At 28.5% G+C, this 10,726-nt stretch overlaps 2 non-coding genes across 2 annotated transcripts; one reads left to right on the top strand and one right to left on the bottom strand.

Moving 5' to 3' along the window:
• Positions 1–10,181: 10,181 nt before the first annotated feature.
• Phum_PHUM524780 lies at positions 10,182–10,276 on the top strand. The gene has a single exon (XR_009833544.1). It is a non-coding gene; the product is annotated as a microRNA, putative (microRNA).
• An 82-nt stretch (positions 10,277–10,358) lies between these two features.
• Positions 10,359–10,436, bottom strand: Phum_PHUM524770. Its single transcript, XR_009833543.1, has one exon. It is a non-coding gene; the product is annotated as a microRNA, putative (microRNA).
• Positions 10,437–10,726: the final 290 nt, after the last annotated feature.

Here is a 10,726-nt window from a genome sequence, read left to right as displayed (position 1 = left end):
TTCAACGTTAGTTCAAAGTTTTACCGTTGATACAGATGGCAGCACAGAGTTTACAAACAGGTTGTCCAACTTAAATTTTTTTATATCGTTTGATCGTAGCAAATTATTATTACTCGATGACTTTATTACTCCGGATATTCAATTTCGCCCTCCTCCCCAAAAAAAAACGCTTTTCCTGACCGCCATTTTGTAATTTTAATTTCGAATCCGTAAATTAGGTATATTTACGTACGATTACGCATATTTTTATTCAAATGAATAAATTAAAATAATCGCATTTATTTAAAACTCAAAAATTATATGAGAAAAATAAAATTAGAGGCCGACATTTTCTTTTTTTTGGAATTTTTCTAAAGAAATTTTTAACTGTTTTTTTTTTTTTTTAAACGATTAAATTTCTATCGATAGCTATCTAAAGAACAAAAGAGAGAAAGTGAAAGAATATAAAACGTTAACTTAATTAAAATTTTTTATTTTGTTTTTCTAAATTTAAAAAAAAAAAAAAAAAAAACCAAACAACGTTTTTTCATTTTACTCGTTTATTTATAAAATTTTTTTTTTTTTTTTTAAATTGAATTGAATTAATTATAAAAAAAAAAAAAAAAAATTAAATATCAAAAAAGTAAAAAAAAGAAAAGAAAAGAAAAATAAAAGGAACCAAGGACAAAGAAAAGAGTGGGAGAGAAAAAAAGAAAAAAAGAAAAAAAGGAAAAAAAGTTTTTTTTTTTTTTTTTTTTTTCACTTAATTTGTAACCGTTCAAATTTTCTTTTTAATCTTTCCAAAAGGTTTTTTTTTTTCCACGTGTCGGGTTTAAGTAAGTGTGCGAAACAAAAACAAAAAAAAAAACACAAAATGGACGAAAGAAAAAAACTGGAAAAAAATCTTTGGAAAACGTGCTTTAAATGAAAAAAAAAAACTTAAACCTTATTGTTTTCTTTTTTTTTTTTCAAAATGACGAGTCACGACATTTAACAAAAAAACGTATCGGTAAAAAAATATATTTATCCGCCATTTTTTTTTTTTTTTAATTTCTAGTCTAAAATGTCTGACATTTTAAATTTTCCTGACCTTTTAAAAAAAGAAAAAAAAAGGTAAAATTATTATCGATATTCTGATTTTGACATTTTTATAACTTTACAAACAAACTTTTCTTTTTTTCCCCTCCCCTCCCTTCACTCTTATTCTTTACGCGTGCCACAAATTTTATGTAATTAAACAACTAAAAAAGCAGACGACAAATTATTATCGTATTATTTTCTTTTATGAAAAAATTAATATTACAAACAACAAAATACGTCTATGCTATAATCAATCCTCACAAACCTCACCCTAAACAATAATAATAATATTGACTAAATGAAAATTTTTAAAAGAAAATCCAATCCACGAATGAAAAAAGGGAGTAGAAGAGAGAAGAGAGAGAGAGAGTGAGGAAGAGATTTAAAATAAGCATAGCATATATATTTTTTTTAAAATTTATTTAATTTTAAAGACTTTTTAAGAATAATTTAACAACAACAGCCAGAACAACAACAACGCTACAAACGACATAACAATACATTTAAAAAAAAAAAAAAAAACGCGGCGTAAAAATTTTTTTTTCCCCTAGGTAAAACACATTTGTAATGCAAAGTAAATATAGAAATGTAAATCATAGAGAAAATAAATTTTTTTTATTATTTTAATGTAAATTACATGTTATTTGTATAAGAACGTGAAAAAAAAAAAAAAAAAAATTGATGGTTGTTATTATTACCACCCCCACTACCACCACCACCACCACAAACATAAAATATATTACGCAATATACACGCATAAAAAGAAATATCACTTTAATATCATCATCATCATCATCATCATCATCATCATTATTATTATTATTATTTATATTTTCTTATTATATATATTGAATGATAAAAACGTAATAATAATGATGATAATAATGATAAAAAAATTTATTTATTTTTTTTTTGCCGGTAAAAAAATTTTTTTTTTTCGTTCTTTCTTTACGATTTTATTATCATTATCATTATTATTATTATTATTATTATTATTATTATTATTATTATTTATATTATCATCACTATTATTGTTATTATTATTATTATTATGATATTTTTCATAGTCTTTTATCACATTTTCTAAAAATTTTTTCCCATTGAAATCCTTTTGGCGTTTTTTTACTTTGGAAAAATTTTTTACCTTTTTTTCTTTCCTTCAGGAGTTTATCCGAAATTGTTACTCGAAGGGGGGGTGACTGGGGGGCTTAACGTTGGGTATGATTTAAGTGTTGCCAACTTTAATGTTTTTTTTCTTTATGACGACGAAAAAAATTTTTTTAAATTGATTATAATAAAGTTTATAGAGCACGGAATTTTTTTTTTCTTTTTACTACGGCTTCGAAATATTTAACACCGGTTTTTGTTTAAAAACAGGAACAGGAACAACAGAAACAAATTATTTAGGTCGTCTATCACGTATAGAAAAAATTTTTAAGTCGAAAACAAACAAAAAAACAAACGACAACGCGCGTTTAAATTAAAAAAAAAAAAAAAACAAAAACAAAACAAACAAAACAAAACATTTTAAAATATCAAACGAAAAAAAAAAAAAAACGAAAAAATGTTCCCTTAACCTTTTTTTTTTATAAAAAAAAATTTTTTTATTTTATTTTAAACAATAAAAGTTTATTAGTACAAAAAAAAGTAAAATAATAATAATAATAAAATTATTCGGGATCTACAAAAAAAGCTAGAAAAAAAGAGAGAGGGAGAGAGAGAGAGAGAGAGAGAGAAAGTAAATTTAGCCTTTTTTTTTTACTGGTTAAATTCAGTGGGAGTAGTGGTAGTTGTTGTTGTTGTTGCTGACGTCATTATTTCCAATGATTAATAACGTTAAAAAAAATTTACCAGGAAAAAAATTTAATAGAAAAAAATGAAAATGGGTGAAAAGTAGGAATAGGAGGAGGAGAAGAAGAAGGAGAAAAAGGAGAAGGAAAAGGAGAATAAGGAGAAGGAGAAGAAAGAGGAGGAAGAGGAGAATAAGGAAAAAGAAGAGAAGGAGATATAGAAGAAGGAGGAAAAGTAGAAGGAAAAGGGAAAGAAGTAGGAGGAGTAGAAGAAGAAGGAGGAAAAGGAGGATGAGGAATAGAAGGAGAAGGAGGAGGACTTTTGGTTAATTTATAAATTATTTCACGCAAAAATAAATCTTTCTCCGACTTTTTCTTTTCTTTTTAGTATTTTCTTACTCTAATCATCATCATCATGATTATTATTAATATCACTAACACATACATATCGACGATGCTTTTGATGTTAAAGAATTGAAAAATTCCGACCAATGAGAAACGTTTATTTTTATCATTTTTCCTTCATGATTCAACAGGGCAGGAGGTTTGTTTCATTTTTTAAACTCATTTAAATCTACTTTTACTTTTCCCCTTAAAATTTTCTTTATCTCGAAAAAGAATTTTCCTTTAGTCGAGAAACAAAGTAAAAAAGGTAACAAAAAGAAAAAAAACAAATTTTAATGAAAAAAAAAAAGAAAAGACGCCGATTACTGGACGACGGCACCATAATGGCGAGACGTTTAACAAAAAAAAAAAAAAATCAACCTGATAACCTTCGTGCCTACAACAACTTACATAAACCATTTTTTTTTTTCATTTAAGTAAAATTTTTTTTTTATTTTTTTATTTTTACGATCGTGTTAAATCATCATCATTATCATCATCGTGACACTATGAAATTTCTTTATTTTTCTCTCTCTCTCTCTCACTTTTTTTTTAAATTAATAAACTCGGGGCGAAAGATTTTTTTTTTTTTTTTTAAATGCAAAAGTTTCATTTTATATTTAATTAAATTTTTTTTATGGAGAGAAAAAAAAAAGGACCAACACCGATCATTAATAATAAAATTAATATCGACGAATTATTGGAAATTCTCTCTCTCTTTTCACCCCCCACTCCCCCCCATCATTTACGAATCGCCCCAAAAAAAAGGAAAAAAAAAAGGTTAATTAAAACTTTTTTTTTTTTTTTTTTTTTTATGGTCGATGGGATTTTATTGAAATTTTTTAATCATTTTTTAAATACTAATAAATAAATAAAATGTTTAATGATAATGATGATAAGGATAAAACGTCTTCTGCTTTTTCCCCCACCCCCCTCTAAATTAATAAATTACTATCAATTTCCCTCATCGATTAAAAAAAAATTTTTTTTTATTTAAATTTGGTTTGTGGTGTTTTGAGAATAAGCAGAAAAAAAAAATCAGATTGAAAATGGCGGAGGCGGGGTGTGGGAGGAGGTGGTGTCGGTGGCGGATAATACGATTCGCTTAACAACAATAAATAAATAAAATATTAAATTTTATTAATTTTTCCTCTTGTTTACGCATTTCACTCGCTTTTTATTTAAACGTTTTCGGTTACCCTCGGTCTTCCGCCCCCCCCCCCGAAAAAGAAAAAAAGCAGAAGAAATTTGTAACGTTTTACTATTTTCTTATATTATGTTAGTTTATTTTTTGACTGGCTCTACCACCACCACCACCGCTTGATATTTATTCTATGTAGAAACCGCAAAAACCTCATTTTCGTTGAAATAAGATTAAAAAAAAAAAAGAAAACACTTTCTATTAAATTTAAATCCCGCAAAAATTTTCATACAAAAACAAAATTTGAACTTTGAACCCTTTTCAAAAAAATTCCAACCTGTGAAAAATTTTTTTTTAAAAAAATGTCGTCCCTCCTCTCCGTACGAAATAATTTCTTGAATTTTTTATTTCTTTTCGTCAAAAACAACCGCAGCAGCAACAACAACAACAGTTTAAGGCTCTGGCCCCCCTCTTCCTCTTCTCTCTCGATCGCCATTTTTCTTTTCATCTCACTTTCACCTTCCTCCTTCAAAACAAACAAAATGGCCGCGATCTTCTCCGGAAACAAAATTTCTAAACGCACGTTTTCCGTTTTCGTTTCCGCTTCCCGCCATTTTATTATTTAAAATTTTCGCTTTAAACGTTAAGGGGCTCAACGTATCGAAATACAATTATTATTATTATTATTATTTTTTTTTTTTCGTCCGTGAAAAATAATTTTTGAAATCGGAAGAAACGACAAACTAACATTTTCCATTTCCCCCCTCTCTCCTCCCCACTTAAATCATTCCAGGCTTTCCTTCTTCCGTTGCTGCTGTTGTGTCGGGAGTCGGTTTACTGGAACAATCACCACTTTTGTTTTCCATATTTTGTCTCAATCGACAAACAACAACCACGATAAGATCGTCATTGCATCATTTTCACTTTTCCTCTTTTATCTTCGTTTTCTGGACATGTTTTCCAAAGCGAATTCGTAATTTGTATTTTCGTTCCAGATTGCTTCCACGATGATTTTCATTTTAACAAACAAACCAAAAAATTCCAGCTCCAGGAAATTTTTTTAAATTCGATTTTTAATTTAAAAAAAAAAAAAAATTAATTTTCAATAATTTTTCATTTAAAAAATTTCATGATTCGATTGCCCCGTAAAAAAAATTATTATTATTATTATATTAACAAACAACAAACGGTTTTTTTTTCCTCGTCCAACCGGATGTTTATTACAAACCGGATATGAATTCGATAACTTTATTACAAGCGATTTTGAAAAAAAAAAAAAAAAATTAAATTACGTGTTATATTCGTGTCATTAGACGACGCGTTAATAATTTATTTATTTATTTCCACGGCGAATGAATGAATGAATGAATGAATGAGCGAATGACTGAAAATTGTTGTTACGAAAACAAAAAGAGGACAAAGTCATTTTTCAATTAATAAAATAATAAATTGAAATCCTTGAATTTAATTTTTTGGCCCAATTCGTTCATCGTCGGTCAGTGTAGCAAACCTTTGAAAAAAAAACCGTTAAAAAAATTGTTTTACTTCGGTTAACCTTTTCTATTCATTTCCGGAAAAATTTGAAAAGAAAAAAAGATTTAAAAAGACGATACACATTGTTCGAATTTAACTTTTTACAACTTTTAAATCGTAATAAAATCAAAAAAAAAAAAAAAAAAAACCCTTAAGTAGGGGGTTGAATGAGTCGTCCGAAAGTCTACAAACAAACAAACAAACAAACAGCCAAACGGAAATAAGAAAATTTTAACAAAAAAAAAAAGAAAAAATTCCGGTTTAAGGTGAAAACTTATTTGAGTTACGAAGGGTTTCTTTCCCCCCTAAACATATTTTACAACAAACGACATTCCAACAACGTTTCCCCCTCCCTCTCCCTCCCCCCAAAAAAAACACTTTAATTCCCAAAGTGTTTTCAAAATCTTTTCATTCAACCTTCTTGTACCTTTCTGGGCCACATTTTTACCCAAACGCCGTACATCCCTACCCCCATTCTCACAACCACCACCCCTCCGTCCTCCGCCCGTCCGTCCTTTCATTCTTTCTTACGTTTCCTTAACGCCGCAATAAATCTCACCGTTAATTCAAAAATAATAATAATAATAATAAAAGGTTCAAACGCCGCATCGTTCGTTTTGTTTTATACAATGGCGTCGTCGTCGTCTGCGTCGTTGTAAAATTTAAACCAAAAATTAATTTTCTTCTCTCTTTACCTTTGCTACCCTCAAAACGTTTTCATTTTTAATGAGAAACCAGAGCAAAAAAATTTTCCGAACCGACTTTTCAATTTCCCCTTCCTTCTCCTCCTTCCCCGCCCAGCACGCGTGCACGACCCCTCCCTCCTCCTCCTACCTTCCCCCCATTCCGATCGATTTAATAAATATCGATAGATCGATATTTATTAAATTATATTTTTAAAAAATTTAAAAAAAAAAAAAAAAAATTGATGATTTTTCGAAATCAAAACAAAATTTTTTTTTATTTAATAATAATAATAATAATAATGACGATGATGATAATAATAAAATGTACGCGGCGTAATTAATAGTATTAATAATAATAATAATTTTTTTTCTCAAAAATTTCATTAAATAATAAAGGTATTGTACGTAATAAGTAAATCAAATTTTTTTTGACCTTTTTCGAACCCCCCAACTGCCAGTGCTGCCAACATCACCACGACCACCACCACCATGGCTACCACCTTTCAAGCTTAAAACAATTTTAAATAATTTAAATTTTACGAGCGCGTTCATTCGTAAACAACAATTTAATCCTCAGTAAATTTTTTTTTTTTTTTTTTTACTTTAACTTCCTCTATGGAAAATGTGTGACGTAAACATATTACGTCACACGTCGTTTAATGAAAGAAAAAACTAATCGAGCTCTTTTTTAGCGTAAAAAAAATTAATCGAACCCTTTTGTAGTGTAAAAAAAACAAAATTAAAATATAAAGCGATAAATTTCTTTTTTTTTTTTATCTTTTCTTCTGTCTCCCCCTCCCTCCCTCCTCCCCCTCTCTCTAATTCTTCGAAAACAAAGTTTAACCCAAAATACAAGTAATAAATTATTATTATTATTGTTAATATTAAATTAAAAAATTAAATAAAGATTTATTAAAAGATCAACAACCTTCTAATTTAAAAAGTTTTTTTATTTTTTAAACGTTTCGGATCATTTATTAGTTTTTATCCCAGAGAATTCGACCTTTCACCCCTAAAATATTTTAAATGACCTTTTATAGCGCTATAAAAAAAAAGGCTAAAGAACTCGATCGTTCATCTTTTTGTTTATCACACAATGATATGACATCAAATATTTTTTTATTTAAATTTTATAACCGCCACCGCCACCGCCGCCATAATCGTTTTAAATTTCCAGATTATTATTATTATTATTTTCAATTTTTCAAAAATGTATTCTATGGAATTTATTTGGTTTTATTAATTAAATTTTGAGCCCCCTTTAATTATTATTATTATTATTAGCCTTTCGAGTTAGGTGGCTCCAGGAGGATTTTCCTGGATTTTTTTCCAGTCAATCTACATCCTTTTCGTATGCGTTTATATTCTGCTGCCACTAAATTCATCTCGTCCAAAACGTTATTCATCCCTAATTTGACTCCGACTATTAATATGGAAACTTTTCCAAAAAAAAAACCGGAAGTAAACCTGTTTTTCGAATTTTTTTTTTTTGGGATTAAAATGGAAAATGGCCGGTATTTATCATTGAATAAAATTAATTTTTTTTTTAAAATTCTCATTGCCATTCTTGTAAAAACTTTTAACAAGTAAGAGAAACAAAAAAAAAAAAAAAACTGGAATAAACATTTTCAAGGATTTCCAGGCTCGTACATTCACCACAGTATTAATAACATTTATTGTTCCAGTCACACCTAAAACGCGATATTTAACAAACGTTTCGTTCCAAAACTAAATAATTAAATAAAATTTTATGTGTTTAAATTGTTTTAAAAAATAATTAAAAATATTAACAAAGTGGCAGAAGAAAAGTTTTTATTAATACGTGTGAAATTTTTTTTTTTTTAAATATAAAAACGACGTGGAAATAGAATTAGTGTGTGAAAAAGTGCACAAAAAAAATTTTTTTTTTTTTTTTCATTTTCCCAGGTTTATACATATATGTGTATATATAATAGAGGAAATGAAATCAAAACGAGAAAATATATCAATATCCGGTTTGATAAATAAAAAACATTGATAAAAGAAAAATAAATTTTTTTTTTTAGTTTAAAAAAACGGGAGGGGGGTGAAACGACAGCTACACAAACTTTTTATATATGCGTACTTCTACCACTACTAAATATTTATTAAATTCATTCATTCATTCATTCATTCAATCAATCATTCATTCATTCCGACATAACGTTTCGATAAAAACGATAAATTAACTTTTCAATATTTTAAATTCTCTTTTTTTCTTTTACACCCCCACTCCCCCCCACGAATTCTATTTATTATTTAACTTTTTGATACGGTCATACTAATAATAATAATAATAATAATAATAATAATAATGATGATGATATAGAAAAAAAAAAAATTTCGAATGAAGTTAGATCCATAAGAGTAAAAACCCGTTTTTAATAAATTTTAATTTGGCAACCCCGCACATTTCGTACGCGGATAAAAATGACGTCACACACTCGCCCCTCCACCGAACGTGAAAATGAATTTTCAAATGTTGGACTTACTCGTTTTTTTCCCCCGTCCCGCATATACCCTTTGGATCCTGTAAAATCATTTAAATCCTTATTGCACTTACCTCGTTTTCAATTTTTTCTTTTCTTCTCTTTCCGTTTCCGGTCTTTTTCTTTCTGCATCCCGCGGCTCCTTCTTCTACTGCTTTTGGTGCTCCTGCCACACAACCGAAACCTTCCTTATTCTTCTTTTTTTTTCCTTTTTTTTAAAGGGGGGAGGGAGAAGGAAGGGAAATAGAAAAACTGGGCATGAAATATGTTTGATTTGTTTTTGCCAGATTTTATGCCCGAAAAAACAAAATGAAATCAAGTTTGAAAGAGAGGAAAAAAAAAGAGAATTAAAAAAAAAAGAAAAAAAATTCATCCATGATTTTTTTTCCTTCCTTTTTTTTTTCTTTCTTATTCTTTTCCTTCTTCTCTCTCTCTCTTTCACTCCCACAAAAAAAAAAAAAATTTTTTTTTTGTTTTTTAAGGGTAAAATCGAAGTTCAATGAAGCAAAAAACAATTTTTTCGAGAGACTTCCGAGAAAATTGAATTTTTTTCTTTCCCCTCCCTCCCTCCTCCGCTCCCTGCTCCTACTCCTCCCCCCATTTTTTTTTTTTTTTAGAAATTAAGAAAGGTTGCGAATTTTGGTAAAAATTTAATAAATTTTTTTTAAAAAGGTTGAGCCTAAAGCCATTAAAAAAAATCGGAAAAATCGATTAATCGATTATTATCATCATTATTATTATCATCTTTCACAGATTCTTCTCTCTTACCTTTTTTAGTTTCTCTCTCTCTCTCTTATTTTTTTTTTTTTTTTTAACACACTAACCAACAATCAATTTTTCATCACCGTTGTCACCCCATCATCATCGCCATTTTCTTTTCCTTTTTTTTAATATTATTATTATTACTTTTAACTTTTTTAACCTTTTAAACTCACCAGTAACAAAAAATTTTAATGATTCATTGCTTTAGTCACGAATTCTAACGCCACGACAAAACAACTTTGATTTTTCAGGTATCAATGAATACGACCATCGCTTTTTGTTTCCGCCAACTACCGACGCGTCGTTTATAGATTTTCCGAGAAGAAGCCGTTGGAAAAGCCTCTCCCAGGCTTTGTCTGTTTAAATAATTAAGACAAAGACATAGCCTGGTAAAGGCTAAACTGATGCTTCTTATTAAAAATCTTCTGCCACGAAAATCTTCTCACTCACTCTCTCACACGCTCGTTTGATCCGAACTTCATCGAAGATTTTTTTCATCCACGAGCCCTTATCAGTTCTCCGTCCAACATTTAATGAAAGCTCGCCGGACAGAAGAATGACAAGGAATCGTAGTAGAATGAATAAATTAATCATTGATTGATTGATTGGTTGATTGATTTTAAACGAATTAATATTTCATTTCCTGTTTAAAAAAAAAACAAAACAAAAACTTTTAATTAACCGTCTCGACACTACACAATCTATCACAATAAAATCTGTTGTGGAAAAAAAAAAGAAAAATTTATATTCGATTGCGTTTTTTTTTTTTTTTTTTTAACGCCTGCGTAATTTTCCTTTTTTCCTTTTTCCCCCCTCTCCTCCCCCTCCCTCCTTTTAATTCTTTTCCTTTTAACGTTTTCCATT

The sequence above is a fragment of the Pediculus humanus genome, genomic scaffold (assembly GCF_000006295.1).
Source record: "Pediculus humanus corporis 1103172108285 genomic scaffold, whole genome shotgun sequence".
In the NCBI taxonomy this organism is placed as follows: domain Eukaryota; kingdom Metazoa; phylum Arthropoda; class Insecta; order Psocodea; family Pediculidae; genus Pediculus; species Pediculus humanus.
Note: the sequence above shows the minus strand (reverse complement) of the source record. Positions and strands in the feature narration are given on the sequence as shown.